At 45.2% G+C, this 7,522-nt stretch overlaps 1 long non-coding RNA gene across 1 annotated transcript in view; it reads left to right on the top strand.

Moving 5' to 3' along the window:
• The first annotated feature begins 1,692 nt into the window (after nucleotides 1-1,692).
• The window catches only part of LOC108239156, a 45,084-nt gene continuing 39,254 nt past the window's right edge, over nucleotides 1,693-7,522 (top strand). Inside the window, exon 1 of the long non-coding RNA XR_001808705.3 lies at nucleotides 1,693-2,172. This is a non-coding gene — a long non-coding RNA (uncharacterized LOC108239156). The remainder of the gene's footprint in view (nucleotides 2,173-7,522) is intronic.

Consider the following 7,522-nt stretch of genomic DNA (forward strand, 5'->3'; position numbering starts at 1 on the left):
AATAATAATTTAATGCATTTTGCAAAAGGCTGGAACATACCAAAATGTAAAAAAAAAGTGAAGAACTGTGAATCATTTACAGAAGAACTGAATATACAAGTGTATAGTCTCTCAATGTAGGGAAGATCCTTTTGGAAGAAGTTAAGTCCTCAAAGTTGACCATCCTTGTTACAACTTCTACCTCCCAAGGGGGTCCAGGGGGATCTGCTGGTAGGCTCTTTCACAAAACATTACAAGCCGGGACGTAGATGCCTTTTGGCCGCCTCGGTGTGATTTCTGATTGGACTAAGGCAACAACCTGATGAGCCTTTGAGCCACGAAGCGACGTAGTAACAGAGCCGAAATGGTCACCATCTGAAAAAGTAAGCAGGTTTTGCAGCTCAATACAGCGATGAAGTGATGACCTACAGCCAATTCGCGGAACTGTTTTGTGAAAGAGCCTTTTGGCAACTTCTGCACCAGCCTCCGACAGAATCCTGCTGGACACATCTCTACCTGTCCCCTTTGCCAGACTCAAAGATCGTCCTGACAAATACCCTTCCCTGGGGTCTCGTAAAAGGGTCTCTGGCTGCCTCTCCACCCTGCACCCAGGCCAGCTTCCTGGCCTTCCAGGTTTCTTCCTTCAGCCTCTTAACTAAGACTGGACATTTTTCTCCTAGTTGAAGATGTCCCTTTCAGGAGGGGTACTGTCACGATTCATGTATTCTTATTACATGTAGATGCAATGTATTTGGATTTTCAGTTTTCCTGCTTTGTTCCATGGATGAGTCCCTTGATCTTGACTTCCCCCTCATACTTACTAGTTCTTGGTTTGTTAATCATCACACCTGCCCTATCTTTGTCATACGTTCTCAGGTTTTCTCTTGTTCCTTTCCAGATCTTTATCAGTCGTCCCACCAGTGCATTGTTGTTTCCCCAAATGTCTGGCCTGCTTTATATATTTGAAAATTTGAAATTCCGTTTTGAGGATTTCTTGCTTATGCAGCCTTTTTGGTTTATTTTCTAAAAACTGAGTTTATTTGATTATTTATTAACTGCCTCCTGCCTTTTCAGTCCTGCAATTGGGAGCATTTTTACTATATAATGTGACAGCTAAAAAGTTTTAATAACTCAAAAAAGTCCAAAACTGAATTCTCTTTTTTGTTGTTGGTGGTAAATCCAGGTCCACCTATCTGCAGTCTTTGTCTGTCATTGACGTAGGGTCACGTGGATTCAATACCAACGACATGCAGTGTAAAGCTTGGCGCTCCACACGGCTTCAGCTACAGAACAGAGGTACAGTTGTTAGTTGTTTGGTTTTTACCTTTTACATTCGCCACATCCTGGATGGCTGAGAATCCACACCAACGTACGACACCATCTTTGGTGTCGGATCGTGTTGATATTAGCGCAATGGGATCGATACTTGAGTTTTTGTTTTCTACTTTCAGTACTTCGCCCGCATCCCAGAAGTGCAATTCTGCACCTGAGTAGACAGGAAGTGGCGAGTTTAAACGTAGACATTAGGCAAAACATAATAAACGACTTTAGAATCGATACACACATGCTAGCATGTGTAGCATCCATATTCACGTTCGTAAACACGGCGTGCTGCGTGTGACGTCACGTCTTCTTCGGCGCACACGGGTCGCTTCGGGGCCGTAGACCGTTCACACGGGAGTCTGATTACGGTCGCATTTAAACTCTAACGTGAGCGACCGCGCAAAAGTATCGAATCGGAATTGAGCGGTAACACCTGCGGTGCGAACGCAGCCAAAGCGTCTACCCTTACCCAATCAAAACATGATTGCTGTGAAAAACATTCTGCAACAACGCACACTTGTCCTACGCTTTTTCTCATCTGAGCCCAGATTCAGCCGTGGAGCTGCGAGCGGAGAACAGCGTGTGTGATTATATCGTATAGAGCTGCTGAAGGGGAGTGTGTCAAAGCGTGCATGCCACACAATGTGCCTGGAGAGATTGATGTTTTTTGTCATCCACCTGCTTCAAAGCCGTAAAAAGCCGGCTGATGCAAATAGAGAAAACCCTAGCAAGGCAGCCTCACAAACAAAAGAGGGGGGAACCTCACTGCTCCTCTTTGCACATCTGTTTTGGAGGAATATCTGAGGTTTCTGTGGTGACGCACACGCGGCTCTAATGAACACTGAATCTGAGTCTTGTACCTGGAAGTGGGTAAGTGTTCTCTCGGGCGACAACTTCAATCTGTTTCTGTGCTTATTTATTTGAAACATATCTCTATATGTGTATATGACGCGTCGGCACAGCAACTATGGGAGAAAAAAGAAAGCGGCTGCGGCACTCTTCCCTCCTTTGCCTCCTTTCTTTCCTTTCTTTCTCTCTTGGTTCGCCTTCGCATCCTTTTTGGAGCAGAGCTGCAGCTCGGCCACTTTTTTTTTNTGAGAAAGGGGCTGGAGAGACTGGAGAACAAAGAGACGGCCTCTTATTTATAGGCTGTTTTATTACAAAAAGCCAAACTGTGTCAGTGTCTTGTAGTTTTTTTTTTTTTTTTTTTGGTTTTGTTTTATGCCGGCATTCCGTTCCGCGAAAAATAACGGACACGGAAGTGTAGCGAAAGGCGAGCAGAAGAAGGGGGCACAGACGCAGACGCAAGGCGCTGGGCTCTCCGTCGTCCTCTGTCTGCCTCCTCTCTTTTGTGTGAGCGCTCCGTCCCTCCGCCGCCTCCGGTGCCGGGCTCCGTCTGAGAGAGGGATGATCTATGGCGCTTTGTTTATCACTGGCCGTGGTCACTTCTCTGGAACGCAATTGGCTGGAACCACACCGTGTGGGTCCTGCACCCTGCGTCTCTCTCCCACCCAGCCCCCCTCTCCCTCCCTCTCCTTCTCCCTCCCCTCTCTGAGCCGGGGGTGCCTTGTCCGACGTGGCTTTTTATTTCTCCCGTTCTTCTTCTTCTTCCTGTTGTTGTGTTCTGCATGCATTTGAATGATAATGGCGCACATTGTTCCCGCGAACCGCCGACTTGATTGAGAGGCTCGACAGCAAAAGCGGTTCGATGGCATGCGCCCCGCTCGCAGATTATCACGCGGGGCTCTTTTATCTGCCGTCCACGAACTCTGCTTTTAGTCTTTTTTTGAAGGGGTTCGTCTGAATAAAATCACTTCCTGTGGTTTCTGAACACCGCTTTTAAAGATTTCCGCAGATCAGAGTCAAGTGTTTTTAACGCACAAAACGACCTCCTACTTAATTCAAAACATGTTCATTTAGCCACAGCATAATCACTTTTATTAGATTTTTTTTTCTAGAGAAGCAAATCATTTTTAAAGCTTTAATGATTTAAGGACCTGGGTATAAGAAGGCTGCCCTCACGCTGACTTGGCAGGATTTTCTTGCATGTACAACGAGCGTCTCAGTATGGCGCACAAAACGAACAAAAGCAGACAAAAACCCGTCATTTCCTTTCTTTTGGGAGTGTGTTTACGTGTGCGTTCAGATGGGTGTGAGGGCAGCGTGTGTGAAGCCTAAACTCGGGATTACGGGCCTCGCTCCCCGCTGTACGACACGAGCTGATGGGATTACAGGAGCTGGGTGTCTGTCCTGCCTCCCCACATCAGTGGATTTGGAGTAGAATCGGGGTTTTTTTGTTGTGTTTTTAAATCAGGGGGGATGTTTTTTAAAGAAAACTTTAAGTGCAAACTGTCATTATGTTTGTCTTTTCTAAAAAAAAAAAAAAAAAAAAATGCAACTTACTTTTTTAAACTGGGGGAAAAAATGGTAATTTTTTAAATTCATGTGAATTATTTTAGGCGTTTATCAGCTTCACTGTAAATCCGCCAACAGCTGTATTAACACACTCGTAACCGCCTGAGTTCAGCTGATTATAATGTAACTTTTCGAACGCAAAAAATAAAAAATAACTGTTGAAATTACGTCACTTTTTTCCCCTCTTTTTTTGCCTGTTTATGCCGACTGGTAAAACCAAAAAAATTTGAGTTTTTTTTAAAACAAATGAAAAGACAAAATGGATAATCAGATTCTTCTTTTTTTTTAAAAAAAAGCAACTCTAATATTACCTTAGTAGAGGTTCCTTGTAGTTCTAAGTCTAAATCTCAAGCTGATTTGTGTGCATTTCTTTGACTTACTGTAAAACAAAAAAACAAAAAAAGTCCAACTAAGTCCCAAAGAAAAAGTTCCGAACACCTCCCTATTAGAGTTTGTTTCTCCAAAACCTGCATCTTCTTGTAACCCACCCATGAGAATGTGCTCCCAGCGAATCGCCGTTTTTATTGATAGCATCCAGATTTTATGATCTAAACCGAAGGAGCGGGGCGTGTGTGTGTGTGTGTGTGTGTGTGTGGGGGGGGGGGGGCGATTGGGGGAGACGCAAACTCGGAAGACGCAGATGCAAACCCAAGTCCACTCGAGCTGATTAGTGTGTGAAGTGTGCTTGTTAGGCGCACGGTGAAGTGCTGCTTGTTATATATCCACCCTCGCGCTTGATTATCGGCGGCACTTCACACACCGACGGCTGTGTGTGGAAACACCGATCGGATGGGATCGGTCCTGTGACTAATGGAAATATAAGCGGCTCCTGTTTGAAAACAACTCAAATGAAATTTTTTTTTGGGAGGGGAAAAAAAAAAAAAATGAAACCAACAAGCTACATCTTTATGTTGAAAATCAATCCCACTCAATAGAAAATTCCCTCCATTATTCCTTGTGTGATGAATAATTGTTTTTTTTTTTTTTTTCACTTTCACTGGTATTTGGCAGAGCTTTAGCGCAGCCGAATATGTTATTCCATATGCTGCCTGATTGGCCACGCTTCTCTGTAATGCATGTATTTTAACGCGAATTCCTCGGTGGCTGTGCGATTGGATCGAATGCTGGTTCGACAACACAATGTGAAAAATATGGGGGAGGGTGAAATAGCCTGCTGCGATTCTCCATCTGGCCCGCGCAGCATCGGAATGGACCGTCCTCCTCCTCCACTTAGCCGGATCAGAATTCATCTTACAGGATCAATTCTTGTTTCTTTTTTTCTTTTTTTTAAAATATTGAAGTCAGTCTCGGTAGCACAGGATAATACATTCCACGTTGATCCCCCCTCGCCCCAGCCGCCACCAAACCTTATGCCCAAAAGCCTTTATTATTGCCACCCCGTCCGGTGAGCCCTCCTGTTTAAAAGTGGAGTGGAGTAAAGCTTTTACAAAGTGTCCGGAGGACAAATCGCCTCGTAAACCGGGAGTACTCACATTTCAGTGGGAAGAAAAGACAGGGGGGGGGAAGAGAAAAGAAGGAGCCGGAGTAGCCAGCAGGCGTTTTGAATATCATTACCGGCTTTGCTCTGAAAACTGAACTCATAAGCACCAGAACTGTACCCGGTAATTAAAACTGTCTTGCAGAGCCGAGGTTGCTCTACCTGATCAGGAGAAGTGAATGGAAGTGTTTCTCTCCAGAATGTATGCACGCATTATTGATGTCTGGCGTAAAGCAGCTCATCGAGAGTGTGTGTGTGTGTGTGTGGGGGGGGGGAGTGATATGACCTCCTAAGTCTCCAGATGACGTTTGCCGTTGGTCGTCAGATCCGAGTGGGAGCAGCGCCCGTTAAAATGAAATCACACGCGTCAGCTCGGCTCCGACTTGATCAATCAGACGGGGATTGAACACGAACCCCCCCACCCCCACCCCCCGTCGGGTCCTCCCTTGAAACGCGTCTTGATTTCGTGGCCCGATCAGGAGCCGCGCATTAAAATCAAACCCCGAAGCACGCGTGCCGGCCCCTTATCGAACACATTTGCGCCGGGCGAAGCCAGCGGTTGAGGACATTAATGATCTGGACCCACTGGGGTCTGCCGCTCTGCACCCACAGGCTATCCGCTCCATCCCCAATCGATGGCTTTTTATTAAAATTGTTTGCGAGGCGACACAGATCCATATTGTTTTGCCTCAGACTGGGCGGCCATGTGAAATATGTTGCACGTATTTATATATATATATATTTTATTTTCCAGATGAGAGCAGAAAATGATTGGTGGATATGCACGAAGAAGAAGAAGGAAAAAAAAAGAAAGCAGCAGCGGTGGTTCGGCATTATTGGAATATCCATTTCGGCATTGATTTTCATAAGAGATGCGTTTGTGATCATCTTATTTTCTCTTCCCTCAACAGGCTTGAATTACATATCATATTATCCCTGGTATTAAGGCAGAATTAATAACACGAGTAATTATTATACTTATGTGTAATGATATGCTGCGAGGGGCCTATTGATTCAGCGGAGAAGCAATGGAGGGGAGACGGCTCGGAGCTTTGCCTGACGACAGGCTCTGCCAGCGGAGCTTCGTCCTGAGTGAAGTGGGAGAATAAGATCTGCAGGAGCCACCCCCCCCTCGCCGCCGACGCCTCGCGTTCTCTTCGTACCTTAAATCCAATCTGTGGTTTAGACTTAGACCAAGGTGGGAACGGCAGCACTTACCAATTAAGTCCCTATTTGCGCCCCGTTCTGAGTCCTGCTGACTAAATACACGAGGACAAAACCAGAGTAAAAGGACGGGGAACAGAAATCTGCACACTCACAAACAACGGGTCGAGCTGCTGCAATGCACAGGTGTTTGAGTACATTTCAAATTCACTCCATTAGAGCATTTAAGGACTTGACTCCGGTTTTTTCTCTCCTATCCGGGTGACTTATCGTTCTAAAATTTTTTGTTTGGAGCATTCCACTTGTGTCACAGTATATGTTCTTTGAATTCGTCCTTCCTTGGTTCTTTATTAGGTTTGCACAGAGCTTAAATTGTAGTAGGTTCATAAAGTAAAACGATATTAGAGAGACTCGTGAACTCTCTAAATCTGGTAGACGAAATTCTGGGACTTAAGGGGGGGAATGACAAAAATTTAAAACAAAAATCGTGAATATTAGCCTCAGTTCCGAAGGAAAAATTATGACGCTTACATTTTTTTTGGTCATCATGACTGAGATAAAAAGGTTGGCACCATCTTAGTTTGAAATCAATCCACAGTTTTGATATTAAATAGATGTAAAAAAAAAAAAATGTAGAAACTTGTTGGTTAAGCCCTTTTTTTTATACGACCTGTCATTCATTTTTCACCGAAATTCATTTCCAAACCCAGCCTGAGCTGTTTTCCCTTTGAGGTGATTGCAGCTGCAGTTTTAAATTCTCACCAAAAGAGGGCAACATGATGTCAAAATTGACCCCCCCCCCCAACCCTGAAGACCTCCTCCGCTGCTGCCTCCTTCTACTGTCCAGCGTTAGGCCAGCGAACAGGGAAGGTGTGTATGAGTGTGTGTGTGTGTGTGTGTTGGGTGGTTTAAATGTGTAAGTAACAATACATTTACATTTACGCCAGAGATGTCTTTTCCTGGTGCCGTCACTCAGCGATTCAAATCTTCCCCCTCCTCTTTCTCTCTCTCTCTCTCCCCGGCAACAAAGACGCCCGTCTCGTCACAGGCGGCGCCAGGTAGAGGCGGCGGAGTGGATGAAGTTCTTCACAGCCGAGGTGTCATTACAGAGGACCTCGCCTCGGTGCAGCAGCCCGCTTTAAA

Source organism: Kryptolebias marmoratus, linkage group LG22 (genome assembly GCF_001649575.2).
Source record: "Kryptolebias marmoratus isolate JLee-2015 linkage group LG22, ASM164957v2, whole genome shotgun sequence".
In the NCBI taxonomy this organism is placed as follows: Eukaryota; Metazoa; Chordata; class Actinopteri; order Cyprinodontiformes; family Rivulidae; genus Kryptolebias; species Kryptolebias marmoratus.